The sequence below is a fragment of the Hemitrygon akajei genome, chromosome 2 (assembly GCF_048418815.1).
Source record: "Hemitrygon akajei chromosome 2, sHemAka1.3, whole genome shotgun sequence".
Lineage (NCBI taxonomy): Eukaryota > Metazoa > Chordata > Chondrichthyes > Myliobatiformes > Dasyatidae > Hemitrygon > Hemitrygon akajei.
In genome coordinates, this window is record NC_133125.1 from 114,750,959 (window position 1) to 114,771,715 (window position 20,757).

Sequence of the window (20,757 nt, forward strand, 5' to 3'; positions counted from 1 at the left end):
TAATCCTGAAAGACATCTCAGGTATCTGTTGTAGCTGGGTTCTCCTCCCTGGAGGCCAATTGTACACCTCCAAATGGACTTAGTAATCTTAACTAAATGTAGAAATTGTAACTACATACTTGTCATCGTCTTTGTTAAGTCCATTTTTATTTATATATTTATTTATTTATTGAGATACAGTATCGAGTATGCCCTTCCCACCCTTTGAGCCACACTGCCCAGCAAAACCCCAATTTTAATCCCAGCCTAATCATGGGACAATTTATAATGGCCAATTAACCTACCAAACGATATGTCTTTGGACTGTGGGAGGAAACCAGAGCACCCGGATACACAATTGTTGTGTATTTAATATTTCAATATTATGTGAATATTCTTGTATATATATTGTTTGATTAAGCATTCTCATTTGTTTAAATAATTAATTACAGGTTATATGTATGTAGCATCCATGTCCCCAATTTACCTCCGTTCGCCTATGGTGAACCGCCATCACCCCGCCAATAGTGCAATATTTTGGTGTAAATACGGTGTAATTCCCCCCAGTACACGCTTGCAACACAAATATCAGACAATACACCAAAGGCGAGTAAATAATTGCAACTTTATAGTTATTTCTTTGTGATGGGTTAGTAGAAATAGATAACCTAAAGACACCAAATCAGTAAGTTTATCAATCTGTGCACATAATATTTTAATACGTTGGAGCTCACACCTCCGACTCCATCCACAATGACCTTCCGAGCCTTCAGCCACCGTCCGAACCGCTGACATCCAGTATCCGCTACCCTGGAACTGCAGTCCGCTCCTCACACACCGTCCTCCTCACTCGCCTCCCGAAAAAGACTGCAAACTCCCACTCAGCTCACAGGTACAGGATAGCATAACAATTCTCCATTGGTTAGTTCTCCCCTTATCTGCAGTTATAACTCAAACATTCCAGATACAAAAACCCATTACAGCATTAAGTAACATTACAGAGAAACCATTTCATTATAACAATACAGAGAAGCCATTTTGTTAGCCTGAATAGTTAACACCACAGTTACTGGTACTGAAAGCCCTACATTTAAAAATGTGCTAATTGTATATATCATCACTTTACCACATGATATGTGCACACCTCAGTTAAAGTAAACTCGAAGTTAGACCTGCATTTTCAGATGCCCGAGCCTTCCTTTGAATTAGTTTAATATTTCAAAGGTACACAACATTACGGCAATGATCCATCATTAGAATCAGTTCTGATGAAGAGTATTAGACCTTAAAACATTAACTCTGAAACACTACTGATTGGGTTAGCCTTGTTTCTCTTTCCTTGAAATAAAAACAAAAAAATGCATGAAACACTCTGCAGGACAGGCTATAATCAGATAATTTAAAATGTAGTATCTACTAATACAAAGGGCCCTCGTTCAAACTACTTCTAAACGTAACATGCAAGTCATAATCGGTTTTGAAATTACAGCTGGATAAACAAGTAAGAGTTTCCATAAAGGGAGCAGACTATCAGCCACAGTGGGAAATATACTTTGGAAAGTGACAAGACAATATGGGCCATTAAATAATATGACAAAACAATTGAGACAGTTTCATATACTGTACCTCAGCTCCTAGTACAGGCAATACAGCTAGGAAAATTACATCATATCAAAACCCCAGCCTTGACTACATGCAGAGGAAAGTGTAACATCCATTGAGACTGAGAAATGAGGAAGTTCAGAAATTAGAAGTAAGAATACCACAGACTAAATGTTCCACCTTTTTTGTACCATTGCAACACTTATACAGGATATATAGTAAATAAAATGAGGAATGTAAACTCCTACCTTGTAATGAGATCATAGGTCAAACTTACAATCTTGCATTTAGCTCTTCAAACACATTCATAGTCATAAGCATTCCAGTAATCAATACCTGGAATGTTTGTGCATCCATAAAGACATACCTCACAATCCTGTGGGAAAGGAAGCATGTTTTAGATGTTTGATTTCTCTTTTCTTCTTTAATGAATAATAACAAGAATTACCTTGTTTTGGCAAAGGTGTTTGGTTTTGTCACTTAAGATATGCTCTCATTGTAAATGTATCATTCAAAGGAGCTAATTGATATTTCTGAAATAAACTATGCATTGGAAATAACTCAAAAACTCTGCAACTCAGGTTGTTGATGATTGGGTTGAGTTGTTCTCTGATCTTGGCAATTTACTTGCAAATGCTTTGGCACCATAGGAGGAGACATTGTCAGTGCATTGATGATGTTTCCTCGTGTGGTGTCAAAACGTTTGCACTTAATTTGCCAAGATTGGAAAACAACTCAACAAAACTATGTATTATAACCATTGAAACTGTATTTAATCACTTACTATTAGCTTTGTGCCTAAACAGTGTATAAAGTCAATGATTCAGGGAGGTCTTCCCTACAACTTTGCTGAATGAGAACCAGTTAAGTCTAAAGATCCAGATTTTGAGTGGCTTCTTGTTAATTTACATTTTTGAAAAAGATACTGAATTTACTTTAAAGTTTTTAATTGTCAATGTGTATTGGTTTATTTAGTTGGGTGGTGGGGTGGAGATAAGTCTTTACCAAGGGAGGTGTAAAGTACTCCTTCCCTCCACTAACTTGCAGGTCACCTGCTTCGCCCTCTGATCAGGGTCACGTGAAGCCATAGGAGAAGGTGGTGGATGGACATATGAGCAGCTAGTGCATATCTCAAGTCTTGTTTTTGCAACCCGGCAGACAATCTCTGAAGAGTATTGATAATGGCTGGGGTCACCCGTCTTGTAAAGACACTGCCCAGGAGAAGCCATTTCTGAAGAAAAAGCTGCCAAGAATGATCATGGTTATGGAAAGATCATGAATGCCTAAGTCATAATGACAACGCACATAATGGATGAATTGGCTTTTTAAGTTTTTAAAGGCATGACAATGCTTCATATCATTTGGGTGCTTTGAATATTTCTAAATTTGAAAAATGTGGTTGCATGGTTTATCCGATCTTAAAAACATTTCTATGAATGAGTTTCGCTCAGACTAAGTCTAATGATGCTAATTAGGGCAGAAAATTCTCATGATGATCACAGGGCCTCTTTGATTGTATAGAAGTTGACTTTGTGGATGAGCTCATGCCAACAAAATCTACATATTGTGATGATTCAACAGTGGAGAGATTGGTATCACAGAAGGCAAGTCACTTTCTGCAAAATCCTGACCATTATTTCTCGTCATCAAAATGCTTCACTTCATTTAAGTCTGCAATGTAAACTTGTTTCCTGTTTCTATTGTAACTTAAGATTATGTGAGGTCTCTGCCTCTCAGGGTCGACCCATGGATGTTGTGCCCTAGTGGTCTAGATATGCAAGCCTGATCAGTAAAATATGGAGAGGAAGCTTTTGCTCATGTACCAAGCTTCCCCTCTCTATGAATCTAATGAACCCAAAGGAAAAGCAGAGACTGATATAGTTTGGTACCAGCAGCATCGCAGGATTTGCCAGTCAGCATTGTACTCAAGATAGGACTGGCTTACAGACTCCAGCTCCAGATTTTTCCATCGGGGTTTGCTCCTGAAGCCTTCCCCATCAGTGTGCATAGTTGTAAGGCAGCGGAGGTTTGAGATTCGAGTTTTCCTTCACCTAGATGAACTGTCAACTAATGCCGATGAACCCCATCTGCCCAAAGTGACTGGTTTTAAGGTGGTAGTAACCCACTTTTGTCCCTTCTCCTGTCAATAGGAATGGTTCCGCTGGGCTTAGTAGCTAAGCCACTCATGAAGACCAGGAGCTGGACTTGGCTATCAGAGACAATTTGAGGTGCACACCATTGGGAGCATTTAATAGGTAGTGGGACCTTGTCCCTATTACCATCCCTGACTATAACAACCTTAAGAAATCTGAAGCTTAATATACTATATTAATCACATCTATAGAGAGGTGTATGGAGGGATATGGGCCAGGTGCAGGTCAGTGGGACTAGGCAGAAAAATGGTTCGGCACAGCCAAGAAGGGCCAAAAGGCCTGTTTCTGTGCTATATTGTTCTATTGTTCTATGGTTCTATATATAACAGTGCAATATTATTTTAATATTACACGTTAAACTCATTTTAGTTATAAATTTTGACTCAGAGAGATGAATTGTACTAAAAGGCTTTGGGGTTACTTGTCATTAATGTTATGAGGATAATGATCTGAACAACAATCAAGACTTGCTCCTAGGAACTTTTACTGCTGACTTTTCTATATGTAGTTAACCAATCAATTCCCAGGGCTGCAATAGTTCTGCTTTCTCATTGTAGCCACTAGAAGAGAAGAGAGATGAAGAGGACTGCAGTAGTAATAGGAGATTCCATATTAAGGGTAACAGAAATGAGATCCTGATGGCATGATAGAGACACCCGAATGGTATGTGCCAGGGTCAGGGATGTCTCTAATCAAGTCTACAGTATTCTAAAGGGGGAAGGTGAGCAGCCAGAAGTCTTGGTACATATTGGCATCAATGATATAAGTAGGAAAGGAGAGGAGGTCCTGAAGAGAGATTTTTGGGAGGTGTGTAGACATCTGAAGAACAGGACCTCCAGTATAGTAATCTCTGGATTGTTGCCTGTACCATGCACCAGTGGGGGTAAGAATAGGATGATTTAGCAGGTGAATGCATGTCTGAGGAACTTGTGCAGGCAGTGGGGTTTCAGATTTAAGGATAATTGGGATCTATTCTGGAGAAGGTACAAGCTATGTAAAAGAGATGGGTTATACCTGAACTCAAGGTGTGGCAAAATTTTTGTGGGCAGGTTTGCTAGAGCTGTTCAGGAAGGTTTAAATAATTTAGCAGGGGAAAGGGGACCAGAGTGATAATGCCAAGGATGAGGTAGTTGGTTTACAAATGGAGGCAGTGTGTAGTGAGACTGCTAGCAAGGAGAGGCTGATGATAGCAACAAAATTGCCATCAACAGGATGAGTTGTAATGAAAAAGGTGGACAAAATCAAAAAAGGTGAACACAGGACAGAATCTTTTATATTTGATTGCACACAGTATACAGAATAAAGTAGATGAACTTTTAGCACAGTTGCAGATTGGCATGTATGATTTTGTGGGCATCACTGAATCATGGTTGAAAGAAGATTAAAGCTGGCAGCTTAATGTCCAAGATATACATTGTATTGAGAGGACAGGCAGGTAGGCAGAGGGTTTAGAGTGGCTCTGTTAGTAAAACTTGGAAGCAAATTAAAAAGAGGTGGCATAGGGTCGGAAGGTGATGAATTGTTGTGGGTAGAGCTAAGGAACTGCAAGAGTAAAAGACTGAGATGACAATAGACAATAGACAATAGGTGCAGGAGTAGGCCATTCAGCCCTTCTAGCCAGCACCACCATTCACTGTGATCATGGCTGATCATACACAATCAGTACCCCGTTCCTGCCCTCTCCCCATATCCCTTGACCCTGCTATCTATAAGAGCTCTATCTAACTCTCTCTTGAATGCATCCAGAGACTTGGCCTCCACTGCCTTCTGGGGCAGAGCATTCCACATATCCACCACTCTCTGGGTGAAAAAGTTTTTCTGCATCTCTTTTCTAAATGGCCTACCCCTTATTCTTAAACTGTGGCCTCTAGTTCTGGACTAACCCATCAGCAGGAACATGCTTCCTGCCTCCAGCGTGTCCAATCCCTTAATAATCTTATATGTCTCAATCAGATCCCCTCTCATCCTTCTAAATTCCAGTGTATACAAGCCCAGTCACTCCAATCTTTCAACATATGATAGTCCCGCCATTCTGGGAATTAACCTTGTGAACCTACGTTGCACTTCCTCAATAGCAAGAATGTCCTTCCTCAAATTTGGAGACCAAAACTGCACACAATACTCCAGGTGGGGTCTCACCAGGGCCCTGTACAGCTGCAGAAAGACCCCTTTACTCCTATACTCAATTCCTCTTGTTATAAAGGCCAGCATGCCATTAGCTTTCTTCATTGCCTGCTATACTTGCATGCTTGCTTTCATTGACTGATGTACAAGAACACCTAGATCTCGTTGTACTTCCCCTTTTCTTAACTTGACTCCATTTAGATAGTAATCTGCCTTCCTGTTCTTGCCACCAAAATGGATAACCTCACATTTATCCACATTAAACTGCATCTGCCATACATTTGCCCACTCACCCAACCTGTCCAAGTCACCCTGCATTCTCATGACAATTTCCTGAAATTTCACACTGCCACCCAGCTTTATGTCATCAGCAAATTTACTAATGTTACTTTTAATCCCTTCATCTAAATCATTAATGTATATTGCAAACAGCTGCAGTCCCAGCACCAAACCTTGCGGTACCCCACTGGTCACAGCCTGTCATTCAGAAAGGGACCCGTTAATCGCTACTCTTTGTTTCCTGTCAGCCAGCCAATTTTCAATCCATGTCAGTACTCTGCCCCCAATACCATGTGCCCTAATTTTGCCCACTAATCTCCTATGTGGGACTTTATCGAAAACTTTCTGGAAGTCCAGGAACACTACATCCACTGGCTCTCCCTTGTCCATTTTCATAGTTACATCCTCAAAAAACTCCAGAAGATTAGTCAAGCATGATTTTCCCTTCATAAATCCATGCTGACTCGGACTGGTCCTTCTACTGCTATCCAAATGTTTCGTAATTTCATCTTTTATAATTGACTCCAGCATCTTTCCCACCACTGACGTCAGGCTAACCGGTCTATAATTCCCTGTTTTCTCTCTCCCTCCTTTCTTGAAAAGTGGGGCAACATTAGCCACCCTCCAATCAGCAGGAACTGTTCCTGAATCTATAGAACATTGGAAAATGATTACCAATGCATCCACGATTTCTAGAGCCACCTCGTTAAGTACCCTGGGATGCAGACCATCAGGTCCCGGGGACTTATCAGCCTTCAGACTCAATAGTCTATCCAACATCGTTTCTTGCCTAATATAAATTTCCTTCAGTTCATCCTTTACCCTAGTTCCTTTGACCACTATTACATCTGGGAGATTGTTTGTGTCTTCCCTAGTGAAGACAGATCCAAAGTACTTGTTCAACTCATCTGCCATTTCCTTGTTCCACATAATAAATTCACCCATTTCTGTCTTCAATGGTCCAATTTTGGTCTTAACTATTTTTTTGCTATTCACATACCTAAAGAAGCTTTTACTATCCTTCTTTATATTCTTGGCTAGTTTACCTTCGTACCTCATTTTTTCTTGGCGTATTGCCTTTTTTGTTATCTTCTGTTGCTCTTTAAAAGCTTCCCAGTCCTCTGGTTTCCCACTCATCTTTGCTATGTTATACTTCTTCTCTTTTATTTTTATACTGCCCTTTATTCCCCTTAGGATCTTTCTTCCTCTTTGAAATGAACCGATCCTGCACCTTCTGCATTATTCCCAGAAATACCTGCCATTGTTGTTCCACTGTCTTCCCTGCTAGGGTATTGTTCCATTGAACTTTGGCCAGCAACTCCCTCATAGCTCCATAGTTCCCTTTGTTCAACTGTAATACTGACACATCCAATTTTCCCTTCTCCTTCTCAAATTGTAGGTTAAAACATATCATATTATGATCACTACCTCCTAATGGTTCCTTTACCTCCAGGTTCCTGATCAAATCCGGTTCATTGCACAACACTAAATCTAGAATTGCCTTCTCCCTGGTAGGCTCCAGTACAAGCTGTTCTAAGAATCCATCTCAGAGGCACTCCACAAACTCCCTTTCTTGGGGTCCAGTACCATTCTGATTCTCCCAGTCTACCTGCATATTGAAATCCCCCATGACAACTATATCATTACCTTTGCGACATGCCAATTTTAACTCTTCATTCAAATTACACCCTACATCCAGACTGCTGTTTGGGGGCCTATAGATAATTCCCATTAGGGTCTTTCTACCCTTAGAATTTCTCAGTTATATCCATACTGACTCTACATCCCCTGATTCTATGTCCCCCCTCGCAAGGGACAGAATATCATTCCTCACCAACAGAGCCACCCCACTCCCTCTGCCAGTCAGTCTGTCCTTTCGATAAGATGTATATCCTTGAAATGAGATGAGGGATGAGATGAGAAATGAGATGAGAGATCCTTGAGATGAGAGATATAAACAGCCCCCCAAACAATAGTAAGGATGTGGTCTACAAATTACAATGGAAAATAGAAAATGGATGCCAAATGGGCAATGTTACAACAGTTTTTGCGAAAATCTGGTTGGTGCTGTATCTCAAGAGGGAGAATTTGTAGAATGCCTATGAGATGGCTTTCTAAAGCATTTCATTGTTCAGCCCACTAGTGAATCAGCTATTCTGGATTGGGGGTTGTGCAATGAAGCAGAATTGATTAGAGAGCTTAAGGTATAGGAACCCTTAGGGATAAGTGATCATTATGTGATTGAATTCACCCTGAAATTTGAGAAGGAGAAGCTAAAGACAGATTTATCAGTATTACAATGGAGTACAGAGGCATGAGAGAGGAGTTGGCCAAAATTAATTGGAAAAGAACACTGGCAGAGCTAACAGTTGAGCAGCAATGGCTGGAATGTCTGGAAGCAATTTGGAAGGCACAGTATATATACATCCCAAAGAGGAAGAAGTATTCCAAAGGCATGATTACACAAACCGTGGCTAACAAGAGAAGTCAAAGCCAACTTAAAAGCCAAAGAGAGGGCAAATAATAAAGGAGAAAATTAACAGGAAATTAGAGGATTAGGAAGCTTTTATAAACAAACAGGAGACAACTAAAAATTTACTAAGAAGGAATAGATGGAATACAAAGGTAAGCTACCCTATAGTATTAACTAGAATACTAAAGGTTTCTTCAAATACATGAAGTGCAAAAGAGAGGAAAGATAAAAGGGAAGACTACTTTCTAAATGGAGAGAAAATTCAAAAATCTGAGGTGCAAAGGGACTTGGGAGTCCTTGTGCAGGATTCCCTGAAGGCTAATTTGCAGGTTTTGTCTGTGGTCAGGAAGGCAAATGTGATGTTAGCAATCATTTCAAGAGGACTAGAATATAAAAGTAAGGGTGTAATGTTGAGGCTTCATAAAGCACTGGTAAGGCCTCTCTTGGTATATTGCAAACAGGTTTCAGCCTTTTATCTAAGAAAGGATGTGCAGATATTGGAGCTGGTTCAAAGGAGGTTCCCAAAAATAATTCCTGGATTGAAAGGCTTGTCATGTGAATATTATTGGAATGCCCTGGTCCTGTACTCACTGGAATTCAGAAGAATGAGGGGGTACTTGAAACCCTTCAAAGATTGAAAGGCCTCAGTAGAGTGGATGTGGAGACAATGTTTCCTATGAAGGGGGCATCTAAGACCAAAGGACACAGACTCACTATCAAAGGGCATCCTTTTAAAATGGAGATAAGGACAAATTTCTGTAGCCAGAGAATGGTAAGTCTGTGGAATTCATTGCCACAAGTTATGAAATGCATGGGAAATAGGAAAGTAGAGAACAAATGGAAACTTTGTGGGGAAGGAAGAGCAAAGAATAAATGTGATATACTTGTAGAGACAAATTTTTGGCAACAGAATTAAGAAAATAAAAAATAGGCTTACACCATGGATAAATTTGAACAAACGAAACATTCACTGAGAAAATTGGACACAAATTATGCTTCAGACTACTACAATGAATTTAGTCTGGAGATTTGCTGTTGCACTTTGAGTTTCCAACAAGCTTCATTGTTACAGTACATTCAATTGTATTTTCACAGAATCAACTGGTTATCTTGGAAAGCGTGAGGTGTTGGAAAATACAGCAAGAGGTAATATTCAAGTAAGCAATGTTGAATAATTATTTTTCATGACTCCATATATCTCCTTCAAATAAAAAGAATTACCTTGGAATTCTATCTACAGTATGTCTGTCTTTTTGCAGAATTGTGTTTATCTCTTTATTCATTCTGCTAAGAATTGTTTTGCTGTGGCTTCCCACTCGTATTCTGAACTAGGATATTCCATCAATTTTGCTGCCTATTTCCACTTTCACATTGCCTATCTCCGGTTTTGCCTCATCTTACCCGATTCTCTAACTCTGTTGCAGGGATCTCGAACTAACCAGTTTCCACGAGTTCAATTATTTCCAAAGATGCCTTGACCAGTCTTCCCTTGTAGCTCCCACCTGTAAGGTCACCATTTCAATTTTTTTTTAACTGCATAGTCTTTATCTTTTTTGATAATACAGTCACTTCTTCATTTCCAGTGTTGTCCTAAGCAACTATAGATAATACTTACTTGTTTATTTATTGAGATACAGTGCAGAATAGGCCTTTCTGGCCCTCTGAGCCTAATCGGGGACAATTTACCATTTAATCTACCAACCGGTACGTCTTTGAACTGTTCAAGGAAACTGGAGGAAACCCATGTGGTCACAGGGAGAACATATAAACTCCATACAGGCAGTGACGGGAATTGAACCTGTGCCCCCTGTACTGTAAAGCATATTTGTAACCTCTACACTACCATGACATCCTAATAGTGTTCACAGTCACCTGTCCTCCATTTCTCAAACATCTATAACTATAACTTTGCCTCATTTCCAAAAGCATAGTTTCAATTGGCTTGACCACATATTCCATTCCTTTTACTTCATTATTCATTGCATTGTCCTTAGATGTTCCTTGAACCTTCAGCATATCTGTGCTTTCAAATATTTTGCCCTTCCCCTTTCAGCATTCTAAAGGGACTGTTGCATACATAAAAATCTCTTCTTCTTTCTTAGTCATCTTTCATCAATTGTCAACCACACAGCATTTTCCCTTACAAGAAGATGATTCGCCTACACTTTAGCCTGTATCCATTCCACTCTCTTAGTTCCCTATTATTTATTATGGTTTAAATGACTTAGAATATTCATTGTTCAATATTCTATATTATACTCATTGGCCATGCCACATTCTTCTTTATATTGTGCAAAGCAAAATGTGTTTGAAAATAGTGCAGAATATGCAATGTCTGAATGTGATCTTAGCTTTCAACCACTATACCTTTAATTCTCTGTTGCACACTCAGTATAACCTTGCTGGTCTTGATCCACACTAGTCATGTAGAAACTCCATTTAATTTTGAGGAAAATGACCTTTTCTTCCAACTAGACTTTACAGAGCCTTTCAGACATAACATTGAGTTAAATAAATTCAGATATGATTTCACTAATTTTTTATTTTCATTGCTTTTAGAGCCATTGTAGATATATAGATCTCTCTATCCTCTATACCTATATATCTATACGTTCAATTATTTCTTCACTGTTTATTTATGTATTTGCCTGCTCTTATATGTCTTTAGTGTGTTTTTATGTCTGTATGTACAGTATGCATGCAAGTATCTATCTGTTGTTTGGTTGTTCGGTGTTTTTAATTTTGGAATGATTCTCTCTCTATCCGTCTAGTTATTTAATCATTCATCTATCTATCTGTTTACTTGTGTGTTAAATTAATTACTCATCATTTAATTATTTGTCTATTTGTCTGTTTACTTATTCAGATATATGTATTTTTCTATTACTGCACACCATTCACCATCATCTTTTATATTGTGTGATCTTTCTTTGATCCATCACATCATAGACAATCTGTTTTGAAGGTTTAAATTGTTAGCTCCGGCTGTTGCAGGACAAGCTGCACTCAGCTGGGCTGAGTTATGAGGGATAGAGGCAGAGTAAAGAAAAGTTGAGTAGGAGAATTGCTGTGAAAAAACAGAGAGAACAAAAATGAGGTAGAAAGTAGTTGGGGTGTGGGCAGTTATGGCTGTAATTAGCCTGTCAGTAATAATCAGGAAATGAATGGAAATAGAGCAGATGGAGTCAAGGTGGTCAGAAATGAAGAAAGTCAAAGGTCTTCCAACTGCTGATCTTCCATCCTTCCGATGATAAATTTCCCCTCCTGCAGACCTGTTCTTCTCTGATTCTTCTTTGTTTCTTCTAGTTGTCAGTCGTCAATCCTCTGAATTGCCTAAGACTGTACTCAATGACCAGCTTTGAAGTTAACAGAAACTGGTGTTTGGATTTATCAGCCAGGCTACTATCTCAGTATACTACCTGGAGGATTGCAGAAGAGTATGTTGTGATGATGCTCCACCATTATGAACTACAGGATCTCTCCATTCCCCCCTGTGAAGTAGACTGAATAAAAAATACTAGAATCTTGGAGCTGAGAAGGCCACATCCATGGAGAGGAATAGAGAGGAATAGACATTTCAAATTAATAAACTTTCATCAGACTTTTATATCTTTTTCTTCAACTTCCTGTATTCTCCTTACAAACACAGGGGTCCATTACTCCACTATGACAAACTTCAGAGAATGGTAATTTTACAAAATAGAATCTCTGAATTATGAAATCAGAAGTCTTTACAACACTGAACAAGACCACCTGACTCTATCCATTTGCACTTTGAGTTGTCTAGTGACTTCCAATTTCTTGTCTGAGAATTATTTGCAGAATTTTCTCACTATTCTAACATTAATCTTATTAATTTATGAAATCTCTTATAGAAGATCTTTCTGTCATTGTACTCCCTCACCTCCCAAGAATGCATTTTTTATAATTTCCTTTACATTATTTTGATGAGACACTCATACATTCTCTCAGCTGATAACTTACTGACCTGACAGAAGTACTTTATTCCTCTGTGAAAATGATCATTGTTTCTGTGATCCCATTACATAACTCAAACTTTCCAATTGTGTTGAATTTTAGTGAATCTTTCATGTTGTCCCTTTTTGGCCTTGACATTCTTTTCCAAAGTAGGGTATACCTCCTGTTCTATATTCTTTTCTGATGCTATTTATAATGGTAAAAATGCAACTTATTTCCCTCTTTTTCTCTGTGCTGTGCATACAGCGCAAATCATGCAAGATGCTACCATAATTAACTGTGGTAATCCAAGTTGTAATAGAAATTTTGTATTTGTAATGAAAAGCGATTTTGTAACAAGTTAAATAAATGGCTGCTGCATCAGATGAGGAGCACAAGGTATAGGAACCAGAAAGATAAATTATGCATTAGTAGATCCTCAAACAGTGTTGAAAAAGAAGCTGCCTAGTTTTCACTGTCGCAATTGACATTAAGATGTTCTCCTGGCATATCAATGTTTCTATCAATAGGAAAGGGAGATATCTAATTTGAATAAACAGGTATCAAATGCTGCTATGTTTAATTCATGTTTTCCATTTTCAACTATTGTCAGCACAGATGGTAATAATGTGAGATATAGGTCTAAGACCTAACATTTGTCACCCTCATTAGCATGCATAGCAGTTAGTGCAATCAGTTTACGATGACAGCTGTAACCTTGGGGTTCGATTCTGGCCACTCTATATAATGAGCTTATACATTCACTCCATGACTGTGTAGATTTCCTCTGGGTGCTCCAGTTTCCTTCCACATTCCAAAGGTATATGGTTGGGCTTGATGAGTTGTGGGCATGCTGTGCTGGTGCTGGAAGTACAGCGACATTTGCTCGTTTCTCAGCACAATGATTTGAGACAAACAACACATTTCAATGTATGTTCTGATGTGTATATGATAAATAAAGTTAATCTTAAAAAGGCATTACTAATGCATTAAAAATATATTTGTTTGCAATTACTTCTACTATGGGAAAAGGATTTTAATATTATTTCTTCAATATCTAGCTTGTTTTATTTTCATGAAAGTAAAAATGCATTTCAATTTTTGGAGGGCTTGGGAGATAGCACTTAAAAGAAAGATCTTCAGATATTTTTTAACATGGTCTACAATTGGGTAGACGGGTAAATGGATGGAGCAACTATTTTGTAGAAGGAAAGGTGCCACAGAGTAGATGAATGAATGCCTTGTTAGACCTTATGAGCAATTCTGGTTCTGTCTCATAAAGGTGTGTGAAACCTTTATACCCACTTAACATTGAAACCTGAGCACTATCTCAGCCCTGCTCAGGATGGTCTTTCTAGCCTAGATATTTGCTAATGTAAGGGTTAGAAAGTCAACAATAAAGTCATGTTCTGGGGACATAAACTGAAGGGTCTGAAATTTCCTGCAGCCTCAAGGCAATAAATTAAATGTAGCTGTTCAACAATACACACACACCAGACCACAAGGAATTATCTCAATGAGCAGTCAGACAAGTGTGGGAATCTTATCCACATACCTGATCTCCACTTTGTCCATATATAATGAAACATCCTCATTCTTGTTTCATACTATACACCCTGCCTTTGTTTCCAAGCTCCCAGAAGGATACTTTCCCCATATTATCAAACACAATGCCCTGTTCTTAGCTCCTGTTGCTAGTCACACTTGTTCCTAACACCTAGCCTTGGCTCTTGTTACTTGCCAGGCCAAATTTCTGATCCCTCCTCCCTACATTCATCAAACTCCCAAACCATTTTCCAGTCATCATGCTCCAGCAGATCGTCCAGTCCATCTTCCCAACTCTTGGTTCAGACGACACATCTGGTCAATCTTCCATCCCTCCTGCTCTAGAAGCAAACGTGACCCATACTCTTGAACTCCAACACTGGACTTTACACCAAGGCTAACTGGTAGTTGTAGCATGAACCCATACACTTGAATATAGCTCAGAGGCAAATTTGATAAAATGCTGAATACATGCAGGTGTTTTTTCCTTAACCTTAATGTTTTTAGTTAATTACTTGCACTTGAGGGTTTTAAGTGATTATATTTTTATTTCACTAAATAAGAATAGTTATATCATGTCAGATAGAAGAGTCCTGATGCAGGGTCTTGACAATTTCTTTCCACTTCATAGATGCTGCTTGATCCACTGAGTCCCTTAAGCAAATTGTTTGTTGCTTCTGTCAAATCCATTGAGCTATTTCCATGTATCCCTCATCATCAGAACACTTATATGCAGTTATCAGATCTCTGACTATAGTATACAATCAAAACATCATCAGCGACACACACAAAATTCAGGAGGAAACCAGCAGTTCCAGCAGCATTTGTGGAAATGAATAATAGATGTTTCAGGCCGAGACACTTCATCAGGACTGGAAAGGAAAGGAGAGTATGCCAGAATAAGAAGGTGGGAGTAGGGGAAGCAGTAGAAACTAGAAGGTGGTAAGTGAAGCCAAGTGCGTGGGGGAGGGCGGCATGGTGTAAAAAGCTGGGAGGTGATGTGGAAACGGTAAAGGGCCAAAAAGGGAGGAATCTGATAGAGAGGAGAGAGGATTATAGGAGAAAAGGAAGAAAGATGGGGACCGGGGGGAGATGACTGGCAGTTGATGAGATGAGGTTAAAGGACAGAATGGGGGAAAGAAGATGAAGGAAGGGGAGGGGGAAAAATGCACCAAAAGGATAAATTGATGTTCACGCCATCAGGTTGGAGGCTAACTAGATGGAATAGGAGCTCTTTCTCCTTCACCCTGAGAGTGGCCTCATCATGGTTGGTCACCAAGAAATTCTGTTTTTATCCCCCAATTTCTGTTGGATCTCACCAATATAAAGGAGGCCACATTGGGAGCACTGAACACAGTAGACAACCCAAACAGATTTGCAAAAAAAAGTGTTGCCTCACCTGGAAAGATTGTTTGGGGCAATAAATGGAGGTGAGGAATGAGGTTATTGGGCAGGTATGGCATTTTTGTTGCTTACAGGGATACATGCAAGGAGGCAGATTAGTGAAGAGGGATGAGTGGACAAGGGAATCATGTAAGGAGCAAATCCTGAGGAAAGTGGAGATTTGGCAGATGTAAAGATGTATTTGGTGGTAGAATTCTGTTGAAGATGGTGGAAGTTGTGGAGAGTGATGTGTTGGATGCAGAGACTCATGGGGTTGTAGGTGAGAATGAGAGAATCTCTATCTTTATTAAGGCAATGGGAAGATGAGTGAGTGTGTATATCCAGGAAATGTAGGAGATGCGGGTGAGAGTAGTATCAATAGTGGAGAAAGGGAAACCCTGTGCTTTGAAGAAGGAGGACTGCTCTGATGTTCGGGAAGGGAAAGTCCCAACCCGGGAACAGATGTGTCAGAGATGAAGGAACTGAGAAAAGGAAATAACATTTTTACAGGAGACAAGGTGGGAAGAGGTATAGACAAAATAGCCATGAGAATACGCTATCAGGGCAGATTGTAAGTTGGAACTTTGGATCACCTATTTGAGGCCTGGTCAGTAGACATACAAGGGGTGATTGATAAGTTCATGGCCTAAGGTAGAAAGAGTCAATTTTAGGAAACCTAACACATATATTTTATAACATACTCCCCTCCTACATTTACACACTTGGTCCAGCGGTCGTGGAGTATATGGATCTTGGACCTCCAGAGAGTGTCCACAGACACTTAAGTTTGTAGTTTAAGGTAGAAGAAGATGAGTTCTAAGCTCTCGTTACATGCACATGCAGGTCAACTCTTTGAATGATTATTTAGAAAGTTTGAAGTTAATAACTCATCTCCTTCTACCTTAGGCCATGAACTTATCAGTCAGCCCGATGAGTTATTATCTGATGAGTTATTAACTTCAAACTTTCTGCATAATCTCTCAGAGTTGAACTGCATATGCTTGTAATGAGGGCTGTATAACTCATCTCCTTCTACCTTAGGCCACAGACTTATCAATCACCCCTCATAGACTGCTCCACTTTTGTGGGGAGGCTACAGAAGAAGCAGGACTTCAAGGAGAAATAGTATGGGTTATGAGCACAAGCTGAACTAAATCGACCACAGTCTGACACAATATACTAAAATATGGAATAGTTCATTTTAGTAGGAGACATAAGTAGACCATTTATTCATTGCCAAATAGAAACATAAATGGGAAAAACAAGCTGGGAATATATAAATGGACAAGTTTTCAACAGATGATGATGTCATACTGATTGAAAGGCACCTGACTTCAGTTCTAGAAGCTTCAGGTTCAGGGCTGTAATATTATTGACACACATTATATGAAATATTGGCTGGAGAACATACAGATTTTTATATTCAATTCTAGTTTCCATATAACAATAAGAATCATGAAACATAGATGCCTCTGAAAATGACAACAAATTTTACAGGGGCTTTACCTGAATTAAGAGGACACAACTTATACAACAGATGTTTTACAGTATATCTGGACTTTTTTTTCTGAACTGAAAGAGGAACATAGCAAATAAATAATCTAATAGATTATTTCTGGTGAATTTGTTGATATGGAAAGGAGAAGTTGAAACTTGATAGCACACAAGATAATTGAAACAGATGACACTGCATTTATAGAAAAGATTGATTTATACATAAAGTAGATGGGCAAAGGTAAATGCAGGAGGGATGAGTAGGAGGAATCATTGTGAGAGAAACCTCATGTGGAGTATTGACAAGGGAATGCGTCAACTGTGGAGCAGCTATGGATTTTATCCGTCCTCCCACTTCTTCATCATTTATGCAAATAACACCATTTTCTCTGCAATAGAGTTTGACTAACAATGCAAGAGTTTTTCAAAAGCTTTAGACTGAAAAAAGCACATTCAGGAAGATTTTTTTTACTGTTTTCTCCTCCCAACTCAGTTTTATTTCTGTCTGACACCCAATGACGCAGAGGGGTCAAGAAAATTAATCTTCCTTGGAAGAAATACTTCATTCATTGTTGTATGCATTATTGTACAATACAGTTATAACTCTAACTTGCACCCTATATTCATAATGGAACCTGTACTTCAATAACTGTGAATTTCAGAAAAACAACAACCTGCAATTAACACTGTGTTACATATTGACAGAAGGGTGGAGTTGGGTTTGGAGTGTTCACACCCCATTACATTGCTTCAGCAGGTGGGCTAAACCAGGTGAGTTAAGGGGCATGCCTACCCCAGCATGTGAAGTCAGCTCCAGAGGTTTGGGTGGATCAGATCTACAGTGAGATCCAATGACCAGAATGCAGCACTGCAATGCACCCTGGTGAGCGAAGGACATGAGAAGGCACAGAAGAAGACATAGTCATCCACTGCAACCAAAGAAGACCACAGTCTGTGACGCTTATTCGTACCACTAAACTCAAACTTCTAAGGTTGAGAGAGTGAAATGCCTCAGTGCAAAGGCTTTTCCACTTTAAAATCTCTCTCACATGGATCTTCTGTCATTGTCAGACATGACGGACAACAACCACATATTGACAGCATCTGACTAAAGACCAGCATCTACTCCAAGAACATAAGAGTCAACAAAGTTCCACTTGCGACCAGCTATTATTATTGTCTCTGTTTAGATTCTGTTTTGTCTCCTTCTCTATCCTGATTAAGCTTACCAGTGAGAGCTATATCCTAATCCTCTACCCTATTCCAACCATATTCCCTAAAAACTATTCGTCCAGGACTAGGTCTCACTCTCAATGTTTCGATTCTCCAGCCACCTTCATGTATCCTCTAATCACCTTCAAGAATGTATCAACAGAAGTATAAAATTGTTAGGTCTTTCATAACCACTAACTGCAACTTCTCTTACTGGTCTTTTATTTCTTCAGGCTTGTTCAATGCATTACAAGACAATGCCTATGCTTCTGCTCAGCTAACAGATTTCAGAATGGTCCATAATCTCACAAACCCTACCTCATTGCTCTTCTTTTGACTATTCATGCATTTATTTATTTATCTATTTATTGGTTGAGTAAAACTAATAGTAATTTTTGCCAGTTATTGTGAATTTCTTCACATAGACTTTGAGAAAAAGGCCCTGAGTTCATCATCCTTATGCCCCAAATGCTTCTTCAGATACATCAATGACATCTTCTTAGCATGGCCTTACATACTCCAAACACTCCAGAAGTTCCATGACCATCTGAACAGCATACATCCAAACATTCAATTTACAATAAAGATGGAGAAGAATGGTTGCCTCCTGTTCTTGGATATTCTAATATGATGGAAACCAGACGGTAGCCTCGGACATGGCATCTATCAAAAACCTACTCACACAGACTTAAACCTCAACAATAACATGCCTCCCAAAGTAGAGCTGTTCTTTCTACTTTGATTAACATGCAAAAACTATTTTGGACCCTGTGAGTCTCCATGAGAAAATGAGACGATTTGGCACAAATTTCCTACAATGGATACTAGATGAAGGAAATCAATTGGGCCCTTAAAAAAGAGCCAATGGAAAACCAAGAAATCTAATAACAAAGAGGAACTTGTCACTACCTGCCTGTCTTCCCTCTCTTTCCATGGTTTCTAGAAGGATCTCCAGATCCTGAAGAAATATCAGATTAATACCATCCACAAACACGAAAGGAAGCTCAAATCACAGCTTATGTTGATCAAAGGTGACCTAGGACTCAGGATAGCAGACATTCACAGGATTCTCTGTGAATGCAAAGAGGCACATATTGGCCAGATGGGACACACAGTGGAAACCTATATCAAGGAGCACAAGAGGTGTATCTGTTTGGGTTACCTGGAGAAACCAGCAGTAGCAGAAGCAATGGCTTTACAATTGGCTTCGATGAAACAAAATACTGTGCCATGCCAATGGGTTTTGGGACCACCTGGTGAAGGAAACCATTTAAATAAAACTAGAGAAAAACAATTTTAACAAAGTCGAAGGTCTCACTCTAAGTAAGAACTAGAATTCAATTGTAAACAAGGTGGGATAGTGGGAACCTGGTTGGATGAGGACTAATCAATCAGGAGGGATGGATGGCAGGGTATAAATACTACTGGACTAGACATGCCCAGCATCGTCCCTGATGAAGATGGCAGAGTTTGTCATTGAAAAGTCCGTTAAAATCGGTACCTGTACCTGGGTAGAAACCCGCGAGGAGTTTACTCATGATAGCAAAGGGGTTTTTGATCAATTCTTTATCCCAGTGTTGAATCACATTCATCCATAATTTCTTCATCAAATATCACTGGCAGATTCCCATCACTAAAACCATTTCTTTTTCTCTAGCTCAAACTGAAGCAGTCAATCAGAACATTGTCACATTGTCATACTGTCTCTTCCTCTGGCTTTTCTCATTGTGATAACTGCTTGAGGCAGCTTGGGAAGGAACAGGTTCTGAGAGGAAGGAATTACGTCCATATCAGCCCCCTGTTTATTAACATAGAGGAACAATTTCTCCAAGTTTAATGTTTCAATAATTTTGAGTAATCTAGTATATACTTTTTCATTAAGTATTATTTTTAGTTTAAATAATAAATTATGGGTTATAAGTAAAAATACTTTAATTGCATATGTCATCACACTACCACATGAGACATGTGCACCTCACTCACAGTAAGGGCAAAATAACACCCGCATTTTGGACTCTTACAGCTTCCGATGAATTAGTTTGATGTTTTGAAGATGAAACATAACATAGGCAATGAGGTATTTTTAAAATGAAACCGAGACGGCTGTTAGAGGACAGCGAGACATTCAAAATTAAAATAGCGCATCGAGAGCATTTCTGAGTAAAAAGAAATGCACCCCAGCACATACAGATACTTCGAATTTTTAAAAATAGACTGTAAGCAGAAGAGTTTAGAGTTCCTAAATAGTGAGTACTGGGTGATAAGATAATAATCATAAAAAAGAGTAGAAATGGTGGGCAATGTTGGAAAATTTGATGAGTTTGATTGCACAATAAGTAATTGACTCGTATTCTGAACTTCTGGAGCATATTTTGAAGCAAATTAAATAAGCAACGAGAAGTATTTGCCAATTTTGACAAATGCATTATGTGTAAAGGCATACAGTTTGCTTCAAAGTTTGACTCTGCTGTAAACAAACCATCAGAAGTTAGCTTTATCATTTGCATGCCACATCCCTCGCAATGAAGCAATATGAAGGTGTTTTAAGAAAGATAC